This window comes from Eretmochelys imbricata, chromosome 1 (genome assembly GCF_965152235.1).
Source record: "Eretmochelys imbricata isolate rEreImb1 chromosome 1, rEreImb1.hap1, whole genome shotgun sequence".
Taxonomy (NCBI): Eukaryota; Metazoa; Chordata; order Testudines; family Cheloniidae; genus Eretmochelys; species Eretmochelys imbricata.
Window position 1 is genome coordinate 294,429,522 of NC_135572.1, and position 26,015 is coordinate 294,455,536.

Genomic DNA, 26,015 nt, shown 5'->3' on the forward strand with positions numbered 1-26,015 from the left:
GATTTATGAAAACCGCACCAACCATTTTGACTGCCAAAACCAGACCAAGCCCATTATATCCATGGAAGGAAAAGTGCTTGCAAACCTCCAGTCATATAATCATAGAAATGTAGGACTGGAAGGGACCTCAATAGGTCATCTAATCCAGTCCCCTGCACTGAGACAGTCCTAAATGTTATCTAGATTAGATCATCCCTGACAGTGTTTGTCTAACCTGTTCTTAAAAGCCTCCAATGACAGAGATTCCACAACCTCCTTAGGTAATTTGCTCCAGGGCTTAACTACCCTTACAGATAGGAAGTTTCTCTTAATGCCTAATCTAAATCTCCCTTACTGCAATTTGCCCACTGCTTCTTGCCCTGTCCTCAGTGGATAAGGAAAACAATTTATCACCATCCTCTTTATAACAAGTCTTCAAGTACATAAAAGGTTATGTCCCCTTTCATTCATCTCTTCTCCAGTCAAAACTAGCCCATTTTTTTTTTCAATCTTTCCTCATAGATTGTATCTGCTAGAACCTTAATAATTTTTCTTGTTCTCCTCTACGCTTTCTCCATTTTGTTCACATCTTTCCCAAAGTGTGGTGCTCGGAACTGCACACAGTACTTCAGCTGGTGGATGCCACACACACACACACACACACTCTCCCGTACCTATTCCTTGGACTGAACTGGGATTTGTTTGGGCCTCCACCATTGTACCCATCTGGCATCTGACATAAGGGTCACTCTGCCTGGTTCACTGATAGGTGGATCCCTTCAAAAAAATTTAATGGTCTATAGTCACAAGGTGAGTGAGCGGACACCATGCAATGCAACCTTGACCTCTGCTAACAAAGGGAAATCTTAAAAAACAGGGAAACATAATTACAGGCTATATGATCTTTCACACTTCAAGGTAGAACAACATCTAGTTTGCACAGGCATCCAAAGTTTATCCAGAGGAACAAGTCATCATATTGGGGCGAGAGGGAGAGGAATACCAAAGACTCCAGAAACAAGTTTCTTTTGCTCTTGTTCACAATTTAGCTGAGCAGCTTGCATATTTTATACCCCTACCACAAAAAGGTTTTGTTCAAGTGAAGTTAATTTTGCAAACCATATATTCTATTTCAAAAATGTTAGCGCTAGCAAAAAAGTTAAATTCCCATAAATTCAGTGTTCAAAACATACACGAAACTTAAACCTTTGAAAGGTATGGAAATTCACAGTTAAGGAAGCCAAACTATCTGAAATCTGGCCATTTTGAAGAATGTGTGGTGATGATGGTGGTTTGACAGCAAGGAGGAATGAGGAAGGGACCAAAATCAGGTTTGTAATGGAGATTCAGTGATATGCTATTCTTTTATCACACCCATTACTGTATAATCTGTGTACTGCAACAAGAGCAGTTGATATTACTCAATAAAAGCAACACCAGTACTATATTTTAAAGTTGAAAATATGTTATAAAGCCAATTCTAACCAAGCCAAAATATTGTGAATTTCCAGAAACAACCCAACAACTGCATTTTATAAGAGACAAAAGACGCAATACAGCTCACAGACTAAATATTGCAGAGGGCTACTGAGCAAACCATTATATTACCAGCTCTTTTTTCTACCTTAACTTCAGAGTAGTTTTCCTGCTATAATCTTCAATACTTCAAAAGAAATCCAAGTGACTCAGGATTAATATTTACATACTTTAGTCACACCCAAACAACTTGCTGGGGTTGTGGTTTTTTGGTCAGCATTGACATTTAGGGAAAGTCAGTATACCAAAAAATATTGAAACTTTTGTACGTTATACAAGCTTCAGTAATTATGAGTATGCACATATCAAAAGGTAAACTCTTCTATTCCTACGGTAATACAAATTAAATTTATAACAAAACTGTAGCTGAGGTTGTGGGGGGTCTGATACTCCAACCATATAGAAAAGATCAGGTTAAGGACATACAAGGGTTGAATGAAAATAAATGTTAAAATGCTAAAACACTCAAGTCAAAATCTTAAGTCAGGAAATTCTACATTAAGGCTCTCTTTCCTTTATCTCACTGATTTTTTAACAGTGTTGCTTTACATACTGTTTTTACTACAACCTAGAAAGAAGGCTAGAGCACTGAAATAGTTTGCTTTGGATGTGTGTCAGAAACCTTAAATGTTTTAAAACAGGTTTTGTAGTTTCTCTCTTAAGACAGTTACATGAAACAGAGTACCCACACACAAAAAAGCACCTTGGTCTATAATATAGGGATGTTATTAAGCAGACCCAAGGTGACTATCTTAACAATTCTAAAAGACCGGTTAAAGAATTTTGTGTTGATGAATCATCTATTGCTGATGAACTGCCAATAAGAATAAAATCAAGGCTTTATCTTTTCTCCCAGAGCAGTTACTTTTAAAAGTTACTATGAATGTTCAGTATCTCATTTTGTTTAAAAACAAAAAATAACTAGGACTGTTTAGAAAGATACCAAGAGGCATCTAATCAAATTTAAGAAAAACTGGGACTTTTTGTAATTTAGACTTTTCAAATAGAGTTTGACCAAAATATATTAAGCTTACAGCAAAATAAAATAAAAATATCCAGTTTGTTAGACTTGCTTAATAAGATTTTTCTATGTTTGCACAAATCTGCAGTCACATAAACAAAGTTTCATTTCAAACAAATACTGGAAACTCCATTTATAAACTCCTGAAAAATAGGGCTTATGATAGAAATTTAAATTCTGATATCAGAAATGGCATTTATACATTTTTTAAAACTTAGCAAATCTAGACATATGTGAACACCATGGTACCCTTCAAACTGGCAAATCAAGACACATGTGAACAGCATGGTACCCTTCAAATTGTCACTGTCTATATTTTAACTTATATTTATGTTGCATTAGAAGCATCAAAAACTATATACCATGCAAAAATGACAGCACCAACACAAAATTCCAGATATCTAGGAATTAGAGTATAGCCCACTTAACTAGTAGGGAGATGTTTATCAGATAAAGCTAAATGCTCCAAACTATTTTTTCTCTGAAGTAAGTGTGTGTTCTCACCTGAATAAACAGGAAGCTCTGGTCAAACCTTTGCCCATCAAAATGAAACTACTGGCCTGATTTTTCAGATATGCTGTGCACTTCCAACATCGTTAAAAAGTCAATGGGAACTGTGGGTGCTCAGCAGCTTTGAAATTAAAGCCAAACCTTTAAAGGGCTGCCTTCAAAAGTGTTGACTTGACTCAGTAAAAATTGCATTTATGTAAAACTTGGCATTAATGAACAGACCTTCCCTTTGGAAATTCTGTATTTGTTACGTCTGTCCAATTATGACCAACATGAAGGTGGTTACAAACATGGGGAAGATTTTCATCCCTCTGCTCTCCCTTCTCTCAAGCAAACAACAAAGTTCTCTGTATTATTCTTCACAGAGGAAATTAAGCCTTAGTAGTAAAACCACACATTTCAGATACTTCACAATAGCAAGCAAGCACATTTTTATAGAGGAAGAAGGTAACAATTTTTTCCCATTCAGTGGCTTGAAAAGAATTTTTCCCCTAATAGGACTGCACTTGGATGGAAGCAAATTTTACAAGTGGCAAAGAGTCCTGTGGCACCTTATAGACTAACAGACGTATTGGAGCATGAGCTTTCGTGGGTGAATACCCACTTCATCTGTTAGTCTAAAAGGTGCCACAGGACTCTTTGCTGCATTTACAGATCCACACTAACACAGCTACCCCTCTGAAGCTTTATAAGAATAGTTCTTGACATAAAGCTCTGTACTGAAACAGGACTATAAAGCTCTATAGTTCATAGCCACCACGAGCATTATATGCATACAGTTGACAACTTTTGGCCCTTTCATTCAGCATTCATAAGAATTTCTTATTTTAAACACCTGATGTACCATTGTATTGTACTTTATTTTCAGAGAAATTTATTTACATAGCACTTTTCATCCAAATAGATCCAAAAGATGCTTTACAAATTATATTGTGATTATTTTGCCCTCTACTGGAAGACAGCTACCTCCAAAATAGAGCACAGCAGCCGTTTAACAGTACAAGCAATATTAAAGAAGTTAAAAAAGTAGTTTAGAACAGCAACTATAAAAATATGGTGGCCAACTGCTGTTAGAGGAGAACCAGTAGAATTTTGTCCCATTTGCATATCAGTATACCAGCTTAGAAACTAGTCAGCTTAGCATTTATTGTCTACATCGAAAGGTAGCAAAACCAGTGCCTCAGAAAGGTTCTCATGTACCCTAGGAACTTTCACTCCTGCCTTCACTAGGCATCCGAAATTGCAGCTTCCACAGTATACTTAAGAAATAGTTTACATTTATTCCTGATTTTGATAGCTACGAGGAAGTTCACATAAAACCTTCCTTCACAAAAAATATGATAGAAAAATATACAAAAACGTACACTTCCTTCCTTCCACCCCCACTCAAAAAACCCTCAACACAGAAATATGGTACCAGATTAGTGAATCTAAAGTACAAAAAGGAAAATTCTACCTGCTTGATTACTTCATCTTAACAATTCTGAATTGAAGAATGGGCAACTCTCTTTTCATATGGTAAAGTACCTTTAAATTCACTTCAGGTATTTCCAGATCCCTTTAGACACAACTCATAAGCCTACCATTGTGGAAAGGTAATATGGAGGAACTACAGAAATATTTTTGGGAGGAGATAGACAGCATTTTTATATCTGGGATCCTCAAATATCCCTGGTTTAAAGCCTAGATAATACAGTCACTGGAATGGATTTGTTGGTAAATCTCCTTATGGTGATGGATTACGATCAACTATACAAGCAGATAGTGCCTTTGTTACTACTGATCATGAGATTTTGGTCACATGCCTGGAGTCACTAGCAGCGACTGATGGAGTCACTTTGATTATGCTGAATAATAACTCCGCTCCCCAAAGCTTTTTCATTTACAGAGCTACAGGATTCTAGCTGGTCACATTCAGCATGTATGCGAGGATGCTAGGAGAATTAGCGAGATAGTGTACTAAATCTGCTGTAGCTCATACTAAACCCCACCCTTATTTCTCAATCTCATCTGAACTTGAAGCAGTTGAGTTACTTACCTAATTTATGAGACCGAGGGATGGAGAAGTGCTAGCCAGCTGAGACTCAATGAAGACTGAGGTGATATTTAAGTTGCAGAAAACAAACAAGCAGCGCTTTATACAGACAGTACATTAGCATGCCCCCAGAGCTGCACTGGCTTCAAATTAATCTCCAGCGGGAATTTAAGGCATTAGTTATGACTTGTAAACCATAAGTGAGTGAGCCATAAGCCCAAATTTCAATGAGCTTTGGGTTCCTAACTCCCATATATGCTCTTTTGAAAATCCCTGCCCAAATGCTTGGGCCCAGACTACCTAAAGTGCCAAAGGCGGCATGCAAGCCGATTTTTACTCGGATGCTGCTGCCAGCCGGAGTCCCAGCCGCCGGCCCCACTCAGCCCGCTGCCTGCCTGGGCGAATGGAAACCCTGGCTCGCAGCGGGCTGAGCGGGGCTGGCAGCCAGGACCCCAGCTGGCAGGAGCCGGCAGTGGGAACCCCAGACCGGCAGCAGGCTGCCGGTCTGGAGTTCCAGCCACCGGCCTCTTGCCAGCCAGGGTCCTGGCCATCAGCCCCGCTCAGCCTGCTGCCAGCCTGGGTCCTGGCCACCAGCCCCATTCAGCCCACTGCCAGTCTGGGGTTCCGTCGGGGGCCCCTATAAATGTAAAATTTATTACTGGCACGCGAAACCTTAAATTAATGAAGACTTGGCACGCCACTTCTCAAAGGTTGCCGATACCTGCTCCAGAAGCTGCGATCAGAGGCAACCAAGCTCACAGCCACTTCATTAAAAAAGTTAATTACAACTGAGAATGTGTTCTTGACTCGAACTCAATTCTCCTGTTGGTCCAAGAGACCCCAAGTCTGTTAACTTCCCAGGCATGATGCAAGACATATCTATTCTTCTAGGCTTTCCTAGGAAGTATACAATGAGAGATGTGGAGTGATTGTATGATGCCCTATTTCTAGAGGTCTGTTTCACTTTATTTGGGCACCATAAGGATATAGCTTACCTTATCTGAGCCGGACGGCCATGCATTGGTTTTCCCACCAGTCCTGGGCTCCCTGTGACTGCAGCCAAACCAAAAAGTTCCTTTCTGGAGTAAAGGAAAGACCAAAAACACAACAAAGCCTTTCACAAACAAGTACTTCGCTGTCAGTGGGCCACAGCTTCCTCCAAGTCCTTCCCCTAAACTACCGGGGTTTTCATACAACCTACATGTGGCATTACAGAGGAGCTTCTCTCTTTTATCTGTGGCATTACAGAGGAGCTTCTCTCTTTTATCTATGGCCTTAGGACCCAAAACCGTGAAGTGATTGTTCACTCCAAACTGCTTTACTTTACTCTTCCCCAGGGCACTTCAAATACCTGCTCGTATCCTCTTAGACCTTCTCCCCAGGCTCTTCCTAGGTGTCTTAAGTGCAGAGACCTCTATGGCTCCCTCTACAGTTCTCTCTCAGCACGGAACCACACCAGTCTTGGCTCCAGACCCCTTGCTACAAGAGTACTAACAGTAAGAAGCAAGAGGCAGATATTTTCTAACCCAGTCCAGGCCTTGCTGAGGCCAATAGTCACATGATCAGGGAGGAACCTAAGCACAAGTGAAAGCTGGGATGTGAACCATCTGAAAGGCTCACTAACCTTGCAACAGGTACATTACATATGGGTTCTTTGATCCATGATCATTGCTGCTTGTCATACAACCACACTATTATGTAGACCATATGTCCTTGTATAGGTATTGTTATTGAATTCTGACTATTTATCTTTGTTGGGTGTTTAATTTTCTACCACAGTTAGAGCTCAGAATGATACTGTATTAAAATATATAAAAAGTACAAATAGTGAAATGGGCCTTTAGGATGTTAGAAGATGGAACTCCTTCAACAAAGGTTTCCTCACATATTCTGATATATTTGGCACAGGACAGTTGTTCTGCTCAATGGAGATGTCTTCAACTGATTTAGTAGTGTGTCATGATGGTTTTGGCAGCTTACTATTAAAACTTTCAGTATCCATAACTGGGTGGAGCAATTGAAGTGACTGATTTAAATCAGATTGGGGCTTCGTAAAACTATATTGAAAATTTTGCTATACCAACTTTAGATTAATAGGTATAATCAATTATATCTTGTTGAGGTTTTTTAAATGCCAATACTGATAGAGAGTCTCTTATTTGAATTTTACAAAACTGCTATAGGCCAAAAGCAAAACACACTATATTGAAAATTAAGGCCTTGATGCCACAAACACAAACTAGAACGTAACTTTACTCACATGTACAGTCCTGTGGATTCCAATGGGATTATTTAAGTATTTAAAGTACAATAATCAAATAAGTGCTTCCAGCATCAGAAAGTGAAGTATTTTTATTAAAAACTTCTGAGTGACAAAAATCTTTGTCACTTCAGATCAAAATTGCTCAAGTTACTTAGATCTGCTGTACAATGATTTATATATGCACAACCCAAAGTTAACAAAAACAGGAGCCTAAAGCAAGGCCCCTGAACTCATATTTAGGTACCCATTAGTGGGATTTTCAAAATCACTTAAGTGATTTAGGAGCACAAATTTAATTGACTTCAAACTGCAAACCCTGATGCAGGAGTGTAGCCTGATCAATGCATTTTGGCTTTCCTGAATTGTGATGGTTCAATATTTTGGAAGACGGGGGTTGAATTTCTGGACTCATCTTTTTCAGCATATACGAACATTTTAAGTTTGAAACTTTTTAGTAGAAAAAATATCTAAGTAAAATCTGAACATTAGAAAACTAAAGGAACAAGAACAGGATATCCATATTAATTTAAGACAATATAATGGGAAGAAAAGAACTAGCAAATTTAAACTAGAAAAATTTAAATAAAAATTTTGATTTTTTAAATCATGATTTGTATTCTCCCTGCTCCATACAAACAGAAAGCATACAAGCTGCTCATCACTATCTATTTGCTTCTTCCACACCAACAAATCAAGGTTCAGTTAATAGGAATTCTGAAAGGCACCGAGATACTGCAATTAAGAGTATTCTAAATGACTACCTTCAGTATTACAGTAGAACGACTGCTGAAACTCTGAAGAGCAATATCTTGGGAGTTTCAAACAGCCATCTTCCCAGAAGTTTTAAGCCATGTCCTCCTACCAGTGATAAAACTATAAATTGTAATCTATATGATAAAGTACCTAACTATCATTCTATAAGTAAGCATAGGACTAACAGAAGAGTCACTTTTCAAGTAGGAAACCTAAATCTGAGTCTATCCTAAAAAAAACCTTAGCATGACAATCAGCAACTGGTTCCTATAGCACACCTGTAACACCAACTGGACAAGATCGTGGGCTGGTGTAAACTGTTGTCACTCCACTAAAGTAAATGGAGTTATGCCAGTCTACACTAGGCTAAGGATCTGGCTCCATTCATTCACATAAAATTCTCCAACAGCAGACAGGCAGTCATACCACTATTTTGATTTAGACTTTCTTCAAGCAAGACTAATCAGCAAATAATCCTCCACCATACTAACATCCACCAGCATTGAGCCAGTCTGGATGGGCACGAATAGTGTAAAATAACCCTCCCACCACCCTACCACACGTTCATTTACCCCAAACTGCTAACGTGGTCTGTGGTATAGTTTCAACCTTCTACTACACAGGGGATGAGTTAGGTAGAAGACATTTCCCTGTACAAATTAATTGTGCAAACACTGTGGAATTCATTTATGCACTATTTAAGGAGTGGCTAATTTCTTCAACTGCATTAGATTTTGTTCTGCTTCAACCTATAGCCCATTTCAACCTTCCTATTTAGTGTACTACTGTCAGTTGGCCGATAGCTGCTGACCGATCATCAAGGGAGTTAGGAGGTCCAGGCCCACCTGAATTTAGTCACTTGGATCATTTTGGTTTATGACTGGCTGTCAGTGCAACTAACAGAAGTGAATGTTCCATAGTGGCCATTAAATTACAGAAGTTTCCTTAGAATCATGGGAGGTTGACATCTTCCTCGATTCTATGCGACTCCCTAAAAGCCTTTCAAAATCTCTCTCAGATCACTGCTTCAGAGACCTGTGCCAGAAATTATGGCATAGGTACCCAAAAAACCAATGCAACTGCAATGGAGTAATTAAGTGAAAGTGCAGATTCAGGACAAAACTGCATCTAAAATGGCAGAGCTACCATGGTATATATAGTACCACATATCCCACTCATTCAATTCTCTATGGAAGATGCAGTCTAATATACACAACCAGGCAATTAAAACGGCAGCTCTCAGAGTTTTCTCTGAGCCAAACTGAGGTTCCAGGAAATAACTAGTGCTATAGCTGGAGATCTAATCAAGATGCTGCCTATCGTATCACTAAATGGATGGCATCTGAAAAACCTTTTCTGTTTACCCCTTTTCATAGAACAGCTGCTAACGTTTAAAGGGTGCTGGACAAAAGGTTAACTTCCAAAAACAGAAACTCATCTAGGGGAAGCATGAGTGGGATTCATCTTGTAGTAGCACCAAAAAGAAATTGAACATGAAGCTAGGAAATCTCAAAGTTCAGTTCTAACTTGGGCTCCTGCACTAAAAGCAGAGTCCCAAATGCCAGAACTGTAAACTGTTCTGCTGAAAACTCAGATTGAGACCATTTTATCATAGAAATGGAAGGCTGGAAGGGACCATGAGAAGTCATCAAGCCCATCTCCCTGCACTGAGGCAGGACCAAGTAAACAGAGACCATCCCTGACTGGTGTTTGTCCACCTTGTTCTAAAAAATTTCCAATGATAAAGATTTTCACAACCCCCCTTGGAAGCCTATTCCAGAATTTAACTACCTTTATAGTTAGAAAGTTTTTCCTAATACCTAACCTAACTCTCTCTTGCAGCAGATTAAGCCCATTACTTCCCGTCCTACCTTCAGTGGACATGGAGGTCAGTGAATTATAATCCTCATTATAACAGCCCTATTTGAAATGTGTTATCAACTTCCCCCCACACCAGCCTTCTTTTCTCAAGACTAAATATGCTGCTTTTCTCTTCATGCTGAAATGAAATGTGAAGGGGCAGCACTGTGGTACCACTGTCTCCTGAGGCACTGGAAAATGGACTGAAATTGAACCAAAACTCCTGAGATTACCAGTCTCTGCTCCCTGTCAATCTAGATTGGGAAAAAGCAACCAATCAATCCAGAATTAGAGTTTGCAAGAAGAGAGTTAATTTACATTTGTCAATAGGGTTAAGTTATGAGGCACCTGGCAGCAGGCTTCCTTTGATGTAAAAGAATTTAAACACCATACTTTTTACTAACAGTCTTTGCTACAGTTTTATTTACAGCAACTATAGGTTTATGAGCAAAACAAGACATCTTCTCATTCCTTCCATTACTATAATCTTCCTAAATGCCACAATGTTAAACATGGTCACTTTATAATTTGAAGTTTCATACCTGACTAGCTACCTCAAGTAGAAAGAAAAGGAGTACTTGTGGCACCTTAGAGACTAACCAATTTATTTGAGCATAAGCTTTCGTGAGCTACAGCTCACTTCATCGGATGCATACAGTGGAAACTGCAGAAGACATTATATACACAGAGACCATGAAACAATACCTCCTCCCACCCCACTCTCCTGCTGGTAATAGCTTATCCAAAGTGACCACTCTCCTTACAATGTGTATGATAATCAAGGTGGGCCATTTCCAGCACAAATCCAGGTTTTCTCACCCGCCCCCCCCAAAAAAAACACACACACACAAACTCACTCTCCTGCTGGTAATAGCTCATCCAAAGTGACCACTCTCCCTACAATGTGCATGATAATCAAGGTGGGCCATTTCCAGCACAAATCCAGGTTCTCCCCCCCTCCCTCTGACACACACACACAAACTCACTCTCCTGCTGTGTGTGTGTTTGTGTGTGTGTGGGGGGGGAATTTGTGCTGGAAATGATCATAACCTTGATTATCATGCACATTGTAGGGAGAGTGGTCACTTTGGATAAGCTATTACCAGCAGGGGAGGGGGGGGCAGAGGGTGAGAAAACCTGGATTTGTGCTGGAAATGGCCCAACTTGATTATCATGCACATTGTAAGGAGAGTGATCACTTTAGATAAGCTATTACCAGCAGGAGAGTGGGTGGGAGGAGGTATTGTTTCATGGTCTCTGTGTATTTAATGTCTTCTGCAGTTTCCACAGTATGCATCCGATGAAGTGAGCTGTAGCTCACGAAAGCTTATGCTCAAATAAATTGGTTAGTCTCTAACGTGCCACAAGTACTCCTTTTCTTTTTGCGAACACAGACTAACACGGCTGTTACTCTGATACCTCAAGTAGAACATTCATGGAAGGTAGTCTAACTGAAAAATCCACTAATGCTTTGTTTGGTGCTGGAGTTGATTAATATCAAACGTTTGTAGTGGTAAGTAAAAAAAGTTCATTCTCAAAGCACTCCAACTGACAGCCCAAAATGTTTACTGTTAGTGGCAGAGACACAGAAATACTGCAACTTTTCACCATAAATTGCTAGTTTTTAGCGTTCCATCATTCTTTCAAAGTATTCTGCTGTGGTTCCATGATTAATCTTAAAAAGTCGAGAATACTGAAGGACTCTGCAGCTACATTTCTTTAATTGGTACAGTATGCCACACACTTCAGAAAGACATTTGGCACACAACAACTCTAAAGCCTAACTGTTTAAATAACCTCATAAATACAGTATCTCACTTATCCCTCCCCACTAGGAAGGCTTAATATCTCACAATACATGAAAGGTTACATTCTTTTCAGTTCCTGGGTTACATCCAAACTTTGACATTTTGAATGACTAGCATTTGTATACTCTAGTAATGGAAGAGCTGAATTTATTTAAGCCTGAATGCACCCATATGATGAAACAGAGAAAGCTAAAAATCTGTTTTACAGAAAAAAGTATACAATCATTAACCTATCAGCATTATCAAGAAAACAGAAGATAATTTGTTATCTAAATTGTAGCAAATTGCCTCTTTTTACAAAACCATAATTTTAGATATAAATCTACATAAAGACAATTACCTTTCATAACTAGAATAAAGTATCTGTCTAAAAAAAGCCACAAGCTTTTACGTAGAATATTTGAGACTGCAAGTAAAAATCTGAACATCCATTCTAGATTTTCTGGCATGAAGAACAGAGTACAGGTTTTGGAATAAAATGTTGACTGTTATTTTAAGAAAGGAACAGTGCAACTGTATATGGTTGTCAAACATTGCGGCACCTAAAGATATAGCAAATGGAACAAAAATAACTTTCAGAATTTTCATAAAGCAGAAGACATTCTTACTGAAGAATATAACTACTTGCTTTATACATACACTGTTGCATTCATTCAAATTTTAATAACTTATGCCTAGGATTTAACATTTCAGAAAAGTATTACACTCAATCCTATTCTGACTTTAAATCAGTATAGAAACCAGTTGATCTGTAGAGTTCCATTTCATCCATTCACCTTATATAATTAACAGAAAAGCACTTTATATTACAACATACAGAAGGCATAACAAGCTGGTTAATGTCACTCCATTTATTAGCATAAATGTGTCCTGTCCTTGTCAATCCCCATTTTTAATGCAACTCCTTTCCTTAATTGTATAATACTAAATATCTGCCAAGATCAGGTTATCTATGCCATACAGGTCTGGTACAGAGTTGGGCAATGCTTCAACCCATTCCAGAAGTGGGACCCACAAATACCCTAAACAACTACCTACCTAGAGGTAAACATCGCTACTTTAAAATTCCAGTTTAAGATTAAAATTAATCTTATTTAATATCTGAAGTGTCTATAACTCAGCTCTCCTCATTAACTAATAAGGCTCATGTAGTATTTATCTGTCCCACAAACTCCAACTTCAGGGGGGCGGGGGAGAAATCAGGAACTGGGATATCAGAACTTCTTAAAAAAAAACAAACCCCACAGTGAATGAAGAAAAACAGCAGTCAGTTATAACGGCAAGATCCCAGAACGCAGTAAAAGCTGGCATCCTCTCAGACCAACCATGCCTTATTAAATACTTTTTAAAAATTTAGAGCAGAGGTTAAAGAATAAATTACTTGTTTTAACTATAATCCATTGTACCAATATGAGTATCGTGTAGGGTGATGAGGACCATCCAGTTTACCATATTAAAACCCAGTTAGATTTTTTTGGTCATGTTTTGTGTATAAAAAGAAAATTAACACTCAAGTGACCAATGTCTTATATAGTTTTGCAATTTATTATCTGGAAACTCCCAAACCAATGACTAGCCTAAATGCTGCACAATAAATGCTGAGATATTAAGTGCTATCCTAATTGATTAAAGGTTTTAAGCACCCAAAAGGCAAACACAGATCAGGATCTGTCCCTTTAAGTTCTAAAATTCTACAAGTTATAAAAAGGTAGATATGAGAGGTAAAGTTTGTCAGATGTTTAATGAATCTAGGTCCCAACCAATCTGAATGTCAACAAAATGAAAATTCCTGAAGAAAGAGGCAACAAGAGGACATCTTCAAAAGCTACTGCTGGAGTAACTTTTGTAGCATTTGTCTATCTTGTTTATACCCCTAACAGAGGGCCTTTAACAGATTTTAATTGGATTTTAAAGTAGGTCTTGTTTCTAACAGTTTGACCTCCTACTGTAGAAGGAACCAAACTGCTTTTAAAATGAGTTTAGAAACTGTAACTATGTTTCAACTGACAGCTTAACAATAAATTCATCTTTTCACCGTCAGTGCACCGCAAACATTCAGGCCTCAAACTCTTTACAGTAATTGGAATGGATTTAAAACTTTAAAAAAAATATTCTGATGTTTTTATTTACCTTTTACTTTTTGAGCCTTTAGTGTTCATGTTTAAGCTTTTCTCCACAAATGTGAGGTCTAGGAACTTTAAAAAAAAAAAAAAAAAGAGAGAGAAAGAGAGAAAGAGAGTTAAACATAATCATTTAACTCCGAGAGCTCAGGACTTTAAGAAGAAACACCAAATATTATAAGACTTGTAATGAAATCATGAGAGTTGGCAACATTGTGACCAAAATACCTACTTGGCCTTCCCAATTTCAAAAAATGTGTTTCCCTCATTAATTCTGCAGTAAGACCATTTTAAGGACAACCTGTTCAATATTGATTTTGTTCAAGTTTTAGACAAATATTTAGGTCATTTTCACCTAGGTCAGCAGATCAGGGATGACAACCTACTGTATTACTTTTTTCACCAGACCATATACCCTGGGCTCAAAAGTGTTTCAGAGGCCATCCAGATGCAAGAAATCACTGTTCGCAACCATTTACTTAGGGTTAGAAAAAGTCGTCTTCCCCTCCCACAAAACCTTTATTGCATGGCATTGTCATAGTGTCACCAATGAGCTCCCCTAGCTTAAAAGCACTTTGAATCACTAGGAAAGGAAACCAGGTTTGGAAGACTCACCCAAGACACTTTTTCAGGCAGGTTAGTTATGTGCATAAGACTGTAGGACGCACCTAATAGGAATAATTTGCACTCACAAGACAGAGACCAGATGTGTCTATAATCGGAGGTGCATAGTTTGCCTGCATCTTTATCAGTTTAAGGAGGCAAGGTGGCAGCCCATTGCAGGTTTCAGGATTCGGTGCTTTATAAATACAGACTGACAAGCTAGGGTACCTGAACACCATGAGGTCTGGTCAATATAACTACCCCACTCAGGGGCATGAAAAATCCACACTCCTGAGCACCATAGCTATGTCGACCTACCCTTGGTTGAGAGATAGCTAGGACAACAACTTGGTCTTTTTGTTGTGCATAAGCATAGATATATTTTAATTATTATTAATATTTAACAGTCCTCCAACTAAGATCAGGGCTCCACTTTGACAGGTGCTGTGCAACACATATTAAGTGATAGTCCCTATTCTGAAGGTATAAAATGTGGCATGGAAGGAAAGGAAACAGACACATAGGGTGGTGAGTGAAATCAATGGCAGAGGAGTGGGGTTGGGTTTATGCACAAAAGGACAAGGGCAGAGAAGGAGGGAGGATAAGAATTAAACAGTGTTTTCATGGTAAGGAAAAAGGGCTCTAACTTGATGCAGTACACAAGGAGGACCTAGCAACTACAGAAGTGATTCTTAACATCTTTCTTCTGTGTGGACTGCAGCAATATGGATGTCAAGAAGGCTGGGGAAGAGGCACTTACAGTAGTCAAGGTGTGACGCTATATGGAATATGGGTGACCGCAATAAGTCTTACAAGAGGTGCTATGTAAGGTATCAGTGGAAAAGTTATGATTTGCTAAATAAGCTTATTTATATGTATCATCTTTGTATCACGAGTTTAAATGTGTGTAATATATTGATATCTCAAATATGTGCTGTGGATCTGGGTGACACACCAAAACAGATTGGCATCAGCACTACCCAGCCTGTTTAATGGCCCATCAAGGGCAATCACCTGTACAATGAACCCACTGAGAGAAGCTTCTTAGTGGGGGGGGGGGGGGACACGACTCCAAGTGCATTTCCACTTGCTGAGAGCTTATGTTTGAGACAGATGATGTACAAGCCACATAGCAAAGAATATAAAAAGGCAGCTGCATCTTCTCCATTTTGTCTTCAAACCTGCTTCTCACCTTGGAGTAACTTCCCTACAAACTGAAGCTTTGAACAAAGGACTGATGTGCAAAGTTTGGATGGTCTATGTTCCAAAGGGACTTTACACAACAGCAATCTCACCAATGCGGCTAAGAACCTGAAATATGGACTCTGAAGTCATATATATGTATCTGATTGTGTTGACCATTTAACAACTGTCTTCTTCCTTTTCTTTTTGTTTACAATAAAACCTTTAGTTTTAGATACTCAAGGTTCGTCTGGCAGTGTGGTATTTTGGGTAAGATCCAGACTAGTCTTGAACTGGTAGTGTGGCTGGCCCTTCGGGATCAGAAGAACATTTTGTAGTGTCTAGAGCTTTAAATAACTTCTCACTTTATTGGACCTATCTGCTGATTGGGAGCCGGCGACTGGAATGCAATAAAGGGGACTGTGCGATTTATTTTTTTCTAAGCTTCTTGATAACCAGTATGAGGGATCAGGAGCTCAGTTTGTGACTGACTGGTGACTAACTAGTTAGCCACCAGTTTGGGGAGAATCTGCTCTCCTTTTTGCAGCCTGCCCTGCCTTTGGCATTTTCAGTATGGGTTACCCTGACACCTAAGGTCACATAAGGGCCTGAACGAGACCTTTAGCTGCGAAGAGAAAAAGAAAGGACTCATCTTGGAAACATTCTGGAGAAACAGGCAGCTGTATTTGCACATCCATGTTTTTTGTCCAGGTCCAGGGAGAGGATGTAACCAAAGTCGACTCCCACGTTATTGGCCTGAGTGAGAGGGAGGATGGTGGTATTTGTCAGAAGTAATTGAGAACGGTGAGGGAAATGAGCAGAGACAGGAAAGGAAGAGGACTCCAGTTTAGGCCACACTAGTCTTAAGATGACTGCAAGAAATCGAGAAGGAGAAACAAGACTGGATGGTGGCACACAAATCAGGAGTTGAAGCTGTCTGAGAAGATGCAGTCACCAAAAAAGCCTGAGTATTGCGTAAATGATTCATAGAAATGGTGCATAAAGGGGTGTGTAGAGGGGCAGTCGTGTGTCTCACCCACTGATAGGGTGCCTGGACCTACACTTTAAAGAGTAGGAGTGCATTTTAACTGTTTTAAATAAATTTTGGACTGGCGTATTGCACTGGTTAATAGTTGTAGTTTTAAGAATGCTTGATAACTGTACAATATCCACCTGGGGAAGTGAGGAAACAGATTGACAGAGCAAGACAGGTACCCAGAAGTCACCTACTACAGGACAGGCCCAACAAGGAAAACAACAGAACACCACCGGCCATCACGTACAGTCCTCAGCTAAAACCTCTCCAGCGCATCATCAATCTACAACCTACCCTGGAAAACGATCCCTAACTCTCACAGACCTTGTGAGGCAAGCCAATCCTTGCTTACAGACAGCCCCCCAACCTGAAGCAAATACTCACCAGCAACTACACACCACAGAAACACTAACCCAAGAACCAATCCTTATAATAAACCCTGTTGCCTACTCTGTTCCCATATCTACTCTAGCGACACCATCAGAGGACCCAACCACATGAGACACATCATCAGAGGCTCATTCACCTACACATCTACTAATGTGATATATGCCATCATGTGCCAGCAATGCCCCTTTGCCATGTACATTGGCCAAAATGGACAGTCTCTATGTAAAAGAATAAATGGACACAAATCAGACATCAGGAATAGTAATGTACAAAAGCCAGTAGGAGAACACTTTGATCTCCCTGGACATTAAACAGATTTAAAAAGTACCCATCCTTCAACAACAAAAACTTCACAAACAGACTTTAAAGGGAAACTGCAGAACTACAATTCATTTGCAAATTTAACACCATTAATTTGGGCTTGAATAGGAACTGGGAGTGGTTGGTTCACTACAAAAGCGATTTTCCCTCTCTTGGTATTGACACCTCCTCCTCAGTTATTGGGAGTGGACCACATCCACCCTGATTGAATTGGCCTGTCAAGACTGGTTCTCCACTTGTAAGGTAACTCCCTTCTCTTCATGTGTCAGTATATTTATGCCTGCATCTGTAATTTTCACTCAATACATCCGAAGAAGTGGGTTTTTTACCCACAAAAGCTTATACCCAAATAAATCTGTTAGTCTTTAAGGTGCCACCGACTCCTCGTTGTTTTTGTGGATCCAGACTAACACAGCTACCCCTCTGATAGTTGTACAGTTCTTACGACCGAGGAGGATTAGATTTGTTTTTCAGTTACCATTTTGCTATAATTTAAAAGCAATATCATACTATAGTTTAAGGAAATAATTACATCTGCAAATCAATATTTGAAATATTTAATACAGTCCGTCAGAGAAAAAACCTCAAAAGTGTGAAATACTCTGTAGCGTTAATGCTTGGCTGAAAAGCCCTAACATTTAAGTGACACTGAATAGAGCTAGAGGATTTATTTATTTAATTTTTTTAAAAAAACATTTTTATAATATTTACATTTGCAGTTTTAAACACTTATTTAAAAGAAGAGAAGTCTTTTTTTATATGAAAGAACTCTCTAAAATATCAGAAGAATTTTAACATTCTTCTCTGAAGTAGTCCTATCCTAGTCCTCCGTGTTGCTTGGTATCTTAATTTGCCTTTGGTTTCAAAACTGTAGGCTTGCCAAGAACTATTCCTTTCAAAACCTCAGGAATTCCATTACTAGTTTTAAGCTAAATTAAAGGAAAATAGAAGCATTCAATGCGTGGCAAAACTATGTACAAAGTGTTTGTTGATAGTCATAAATAGACTGAAAAATTTAGACACGTCTGAAAGACAACTGCTGTACAGTCAGCTCTGTTTTGCTCTGCTCTGCAACTAAATAAAGAACTATTGCTGTCACTTCAAGTAAGCTCAGCGTACGATGCATTTGTACTGAAGTGGAATATAGCAAACACTAGATCATTCATTCTTCACTTGAAACAGTTTATATATAAAACTGTAGTTTGCATTTCTGTGAAGTATAGTGGGAGATCCTCTAAAATTATTGCTTCAATGTCTCCACGTGGGGCAAAGGTGTCACTAGTTTCTAAAGACATAGCAAAAACAGCCAACTCTCCGTCACACTCAAGATTTCCTCTAGAACTCTTGTTCTACCACACAAAAAATAAAATAAAGCCATTCCATACTAGGAATACTTGTAAAATTAAGGATATGTTGTCAACTAGATTAAGCATGAAGATGAAAGTACAATTGTCAGGTTCTTAACTAGTATTATATTGATTGACATCCATATTTTAACATTTAACTACAATCATCCAAATGTTTAAGCAATTAATTATGATCATTATTAGTAATCGTATAGTGGTAATGCTGAAATGTCTCCACCCAGAATGGGATGACATTGTGAAAGATGCTGTACAAACATGTTGGAAGGCATGGCCTCTCCCCCAAAGTGTTTACAGACCAACTTGCTTGAAAAATAATGTTAGCAGTTATAGGATCAATCAAGGATAAGCAATTTGGCAAATAAGTCTGTGGTGTGACAAAACAGTTTGTTGGGCCACACCATAGTATTCACCAGAATTATCAGCAAGGCAAAATGATTTAAATTACAGCTCTGAAGACAAGTTTAAAAACTTTGATTAACTGTTGCAAACGACAGAATTCCAGCTTCCAGCATACCAGGATAGAGGGTCCATTTTCTCTTTGAAAGAGAGGCAGGAAATTGCAGCAACTTTTCACCATTGAGCCAGCACACAGTAATGGATCAGTGGTTTACACTAACCGTCATCTGCTATATGAATGACTGCAGCAGCATCTCAGCTCTGCCAGTACCAATACCACCATGAAGAAAAACCAACGGAGAGGAGTCAAGGAAAAAAGGTCTTCTCTTAGAACTAAAAATGTAATGATCAAACCCCTCTTGAATTTGAGTAGTCATCCAAAAAACCTGCAGTATTACAAATATGCCAACTGCCGTATAGTACTTGGCTTTTATTATAGATAGATATTTCAAAAAAATAGTAGTTCTGAAGCACACATTTTCCTGAACAAGAGTCAAAGTCAAATATACACAGAAAGAAATCTGAATACCTGAAAGAAAGCCAAATGCCTATTGAACATAAGCTTAAAAAATGAAGCTTACATCCAACAAACTAATTCACTTACAGTAGTGTGAAAGAGAAGGTAGAAAAAAACCTAAAAATGTACTGGAGACCTTGATTCAGAAGTGTACTGTAATAGGACTGTTTCCACACAAACCAGGCATCCCTAACTTAAATGCACACTGCTATTTGGGTAAATGGAAAGGAAAATTAATGCAACTTCAGACTCTAACCAAAAATCTACTCCAAATTACAGGCAACACTAGTGTTGAAGCTACAATATTTTGCAATGCCACCACCACTTTGTAGTGATACAAACGCTCTCAAGGTTCTATAAAGATGGGTCCTACCTCTATTTTGCACATTGGGAATCAGGCACAGAAATGTTTAAGGGACAGTCCAATGACACAAAGCAACTCAGTGACACATGGGAACAGAAACCAGGTCTTGACACCCAATTCTCTGCTCCAACCGTTGAACCATGCTCATGGATTTAGGTAAAAGCAAAACAAGTTGTCCAGGTAACAGATGTCCTGGACAGAAAAGCAGCAGCTGGTCACAACAATGCGGGAGCACCACTCTGTCCTCACCAAGCAGTGTGCAGAATATTGCCAAGGCCAACCACACCAAAATCATGAGCCAAGCCCCCAAACAAATCATGAGATTTAAAAAAAAAATTAATAAAATGTGGGATTCTTTTTATTTACCCTTTGGTTTTTGAGTCATTAGCATTCATATTTTCAAACTCTTCTTCCCAACCATGACAACTAGAAACTTTTGTTTTGCAACTCAGCTAGAAGCAATGAAGATGGTAGTATGCCAGAGAATACATCACAGATCCAAGTATAAAGAGAATGAGTTTGTATACACTGATTACTACAGAAAAAGTCTATTAACAGAAAATTTAAAATCTATCCCCCTTAAACATTTTTACAGTGGAAGCTGCTGTATTTCAACTTCCACACAATCAGAATATTAATCTCTGTCTACACCAAGAAATTTGACCATCGTTGATAATCGTTTATCACCTTAACTTTCACATACACAGAAAAACATTTCAATTATTTTGAAGATGTCAATGTGATCAATTTTACTGAGAGAGAGCGTGAGAGCAAGAGAGAGCGAGCACGCACACACACACACACCCTTTACCACATTGTATAGTCTTACCATTTCCTTGGTAGACGTTTTAATTCACTGCTGCATCTGCCATAAATGCTAAACTAAGTCATTGTTTCAGGAACCTATTTGCATTATGAATGATCACTGCCAAAATATTAAACCACACTAATGTAAATACATAGAAAATTATAACAAATGTAGCAACACACTGAAAAGTTCAACTTATACTGAAGCCTCTTATTAATTTAGGGGGTAGGGATGTTGTGATTCTTCATGCCCTTAAGAACATGCACATGTTCAACAGATTTGTCCCTTCTAACCTCACCACCAAGAGTTTCTCAGTTAAACTGATTATAGCTGGTGCATCAAACATACTGCCCATAGGCTGGATATGGTCTGCCTGATGTATTTACATTTCCCACAGGACATGTTCAGACTGTAGAATTTCAGCTCTCTTTTTCTTATTTAAATAAGTTCCTAACCCTAATGGTTAAAAAAAAGTTTGTAAATGTGAACTTAGCTAAACTGCTGCAATGCCAGGTGCCTGAGTCTGCAGACAGGTAGAAACAGTGACTGAGGAGCATGAACTCCCCTTCTTCCTATTAATCTCATGGAGGGGAGCTGGTGTCTCAGATCTAAAATCCAGCAACAACATTTCAGTGTTAACACCAACTATCTTCAGCTGATCATGTTCATGGATAGAATGGGGAAGGAGGTGTGAAAATTAAGCTTACAAGGAGGTGGGAACTGGGAGCTGCTTCAGGTAAGAAAATGCAGAGGGAAAAACAGAGTAAACACACAGGGAAGATGGAGAGAGAAAGAAAGGAGACTGGGAAAAAAAACAGCGGGCAGAAATAACAGTGGCTCTAAAAGGAGGACATATTTTTCCCACTGAACGTTGCTAAATATGACAATAAGGTACTAAATGAAGAATATCTAAGTTTAGTTACTACACAAAGGCCATATCCTTCCCTTGATCTCACTGCAAAGCTCCTAGTGACATCAATGTCAGACTGCTCTGGATCAAGAGGAGTCTGAAGTCCTCTATTTATGCCCCAGACCAGGAACAATAATTTAACTTGCAATTCAGTCCTCTGAGCCAAATGAGTTTGACACCCCAGAACTAAAGAGATGTAGTATTTTTCAGTATAAGGTTGCTAAAAAGTTTATCAAAACTTAACACAAATAGAGATCTATTCATTATTTTAGTAAGTTAAAAAATAAACTTTTTTCAATTTAAAGTTTAAGTGTTGTTTTAAATTTTTGGAGACTTAAGAACAACTGCTGGTGTGCAAAACCCAGAAAATGAAATCTACAAATTGATCAACTTCACTGTTTTAGTTTCACTCTCCATGTTGAATAAAATGCAAAACAGCAGCAGCGTAAGTGTTGAGTTAACAATTATACCCCTAACTGAGAGATCCAAAGAGTCACAGCTCAAACTGACTACAGTTTTTTAATGTGCCGAACATCCACACAAGGCCCTATGCACCATTTATGCCCACTTCAACTCCAAATTAAAGTTATATGGGATTTAAATGTTGCCTTAGGAAGTGCCCTGTTAACTGGCCCTTCTAATCAGGCATTAATTTCATCCACTATCTTTCTTATGAGCTGCATTCTTTAAACTATAAGGCCTGATCCATTGCTCACTGCAGTCAATGGGAATGAACTGATTTCAACAGGTTCTAAATAGGACACACAGTGAAATGGATGTAATTGCATTCATAATTAGTTTGGAACCACCAGAAAGTCTCTAAGAATACTGAATAAGAATAAAGAATCTATACAGCAAGATTAAATTATGTTACAAAAAGTAACTATTATTTTTAGAACATTAGATTTAGGAGGGTACAATTTCCATGTAGTTCACTGACTGAGCACTAACAGTACAGAACACAGAATAGACATGTATAAGCATATGAATTCAAGCAGACAAAATCCTGCAAATTTACATGCTTAATTTTACGAACCCGAATAGCCTGACTGACTTCAAAGGAACTACAATGTAAAATTAAACACATATGTAAAAGTGTTTGCAGGACAGATTATACTAACACAAATGTTAATATACATTAAGTGTCAAATATTTTATTTTTCCTGACAAAAATGATTGGCAACAGACAGGATCAGCACTTATTTATTTTTGAGTTATTTTTAATGTTAAAAGATGGCAAAATGGCAAACAAACATGAATCAGTGGTAGAGTACCTGTGAAGACAAAGAAATGAAGTAGTTGAACATAGTAAGTCAAAACAAGCTAGAACTATTTATAGACTACTTAATAAACAGACAGGGGGAATTTGCCACTATAAATATATTTCGGTTAGGTATGTCTTTTCATACATGTGTACATACAGGATTACCTTTTGGTACATCTTGAAAATCCTCTCCCCACCTACCTCAGTCAGATGACTCTGTTATTTGTCACTTATCAGTCTGAGTGCTGAATTACTTTTAGTCTCAAAGTAGTGCTTGCGGGCAGCTCTGCAGGGGGATGACCCTGGGAAGGATCAGGTTGCCCTCTAATGAGCTGATTAGCCTTGCTACTCTGAGCATACATAATTTCACCACATTTTCAGGTAAAATTAAATTAAACTTCTTTCCACCACACTCATTTCAAATCTGAAGCCTTGACGACATTACAAAGAGATGGTCCACAGAAAAACTGCAGTATAATCTTAAACAACAAAATTGACCAACTTGTGTTTAAAATAAACAAGCATGAAAGTAAGCAAAAATCATGGAAAGACGTTTAGCTACACATATATTTGCAGGAATGTTGTTTCAATAAGCATTTTCATTTTTTATTGACACAGAATCATATGAACTAAGGGGTTGTTAGGTAAGGCGCGACATCCAAATTAGAGTCAAATAAGGAAGAGAACTAAATTTATGAATATTAGCATTGGACTGGTAAATTTATTCCAATATAAACATTTCCTTTTAAACAAAAAAACCCAGCAAATACATTTATAAAGCACTGTATGTTTTCAGTGCAGTATTTAACCAAGGAAAATACACAACAGAGTCAACTTGCAGAATTCTTGCTGACTTCAGTAGGAATACAGGGCATTTACTGGATCTGAACCCACATGTCTTAATACCAGAGCATCACAAATGCACCACAAAAACATGCAATAATGTATACAGTTCATCTCCCAAAAAGAAAAAAATGACAACATAGTTATCAGATCATAAAAATGGTATTTTAATGTAGAATGGCTACGAATATTTTAAAACTGTTTAAGATCAAAATAAGTTATTCAGAAAAACTATATGCACATTATGCTAGATGTCACTTACATATTAGTGTTCAGACAAAAGAGTTATGTAGTTTTAGAGAAGTATATTTACAAAAGTGTCATTAGGAAATGAAATCATCAGAAAAAAATACTAATACAAAATATTGTGGTTACACTGGAGAAAATGACAAATACAAAACTCTTCCCAATATTAAGCCTGACTTCTATTATTTACATGCACTGCAATTGAAAGGTATATCATTCTATGACTAAGTGTCAAATAAAATTTTAAGTGATACCTGAATATGATCATTGCTTTCTATGAATTGCCAATGAAAGGAAGATTAAAATTAGCTAAAAAAAAATTCAAGATGTTAAAGCTCAGTATTGCAGACATAGCACTTACAAAGTTGCAAAACTGTCAGAGAACTGATTTAAACAAAAAGCTGGTCTAAACCTTAGCTATAGCAGACCTGGTGGTCCACTATAATTAACTAGGATGTGAGGCACCATTTGCACCGTTTAACTTTCTGAGGCCAATCCCCACCAAACTAATCCTAGCAGGAGATTACAAAAAGGGAATTTTCTACTTGAAATATATTCTGTTAAGTATAACGTCTAATATATTTTCACCCACAGAGGATCATTTTTGGGTAAATTTTCAGAATCCTCTCCTCTCCCCTCCCCACCCACATATATCAGACACTTGTGTTATTTTGGCACTAACTCATCAATCTAGCCGAACTCAGAATTAGTTTTGAGAGTCAGGAATAGCACCTTTAAAGTTCCAGGACTACTGGGCGTTAATACACCACAATCAGGGGCATGCAACAGCAAATATACTAGTCCTAAAACGCACATTATAGAAGCAGTTAAAGCTACAGAGGGAACCTTGACAGGACACACAGGATAAGGCTGACCCAGCAGGCAAATCAGCTGGTGAATGGTCAGCAAGCTCAGGGACCACAACGTACAGGAGCTGCCTCCAGTAAGCCCTCAGTCAAGACAGCTTTAAGGGCTCACCTTTGTTTTCACAGTCATTTCTCACCTCTCACCTCTCCCCCCCCCCACACACACACACACTCTATCCCCACTGGTAACACACGCAACGACAGGTTAGCCCCCCCGCAAACCAAACCCAACCCCTCACCTGAGCCCTACACGGCGATGGTCTCCAGCCCTACGCTCGCATCAGCGACTTGCCAACCCCACGCCCAGGCCCCCAAGCACGGCGGCAGGTCCCAGCAGCGCCCCCTCCCCCCACTGACAGAAACACGTCCCCAGCCCGGCCCCCCTCTCCCAGCGGCACGTCTCTCCCCAAGGGAAGCCCAGAACAGGGCCAATAGGGAGCAGCGGCTCCCGCAGCCCAGGACGCTCCCGCTGGCACGAGTCACCGCCAGGAAGAGCGGAGCAGAGCAGAGCAGAGCAGAACCGAACCGAACCGAGCCGGGCCGGGCCGGGCCGGGCCCAGGACGCTGCACCCCCCCGCCCCCAGAAGCCGGCTGCCGACACCCGGGGGAAGGCGCCGGGCGCAGAGCCGGGCCCTAACCAGCACTTACATTCTCCATGAGCCCAGGACTGGCCGCGAAACCGGCAGGGGCAGGACCGGGCCGAGCAGCCGGGGGCTGGGAGACCGCGGCGCTGGGTCCTTTCACAGCCCCAGGAACAACTGCAACTCTCGATAGCGGCAGCCGCAGGGCCTCGCTCTGGGCCGGACTCTGCCCGGGACAACTTCCGGGGCAAGCCCCACAACTACTTCCGGGGCCAGGGAGGGGGCGTGGTCCAGGGAGGGGGTCGGGGGCGTCTCTGGCGGGGAGCGCTCTGGCCTCATGCGGGGCGGGAGGAGCCGCTCGTTGGGAGTACGCGTTTAGGTAGCCGGAGCCTCGCTCTCACACCAACGGTTTATCCCAAGTGCGGCCTGCCTGAGC

General features: G+C 39.4%; 1 protein-coding gene across 3 annotated transcripts in view; it reads right to left on the bottom strand.

Annotated features, from left to right (window-relative positions):
- Positions 1-25,798, bottom strand: part of FRS2 (fibroblast growth factor receptor substrate 2) — an 83,014-nt gene extending 57,216 nt beyond the window's left edge. The window contains exons 1-3 of one of the 3 annotated variants that reach the window (XM_077832937.1): positions 25,647-25,798; positions 13,896-13,960; positions 6,077-6,160 (exon numbers count right to left, since the gene is read on the bottom strand). The gene's annotated coding sequence lies outside the window, so the exon portion shown is untranslated. The remainder of the gene's footprint in view (positions 1-6,076; positions 6,161-13,895; positions 13,961-25,646) is intronic. The other 2 variants (XM_077832955.1, XM_077832946.1) reach the window with 2 other exon arrangements.
- Between the last annotated feature and the right edge of the window lie 217 nt (positions 25,799-26,015).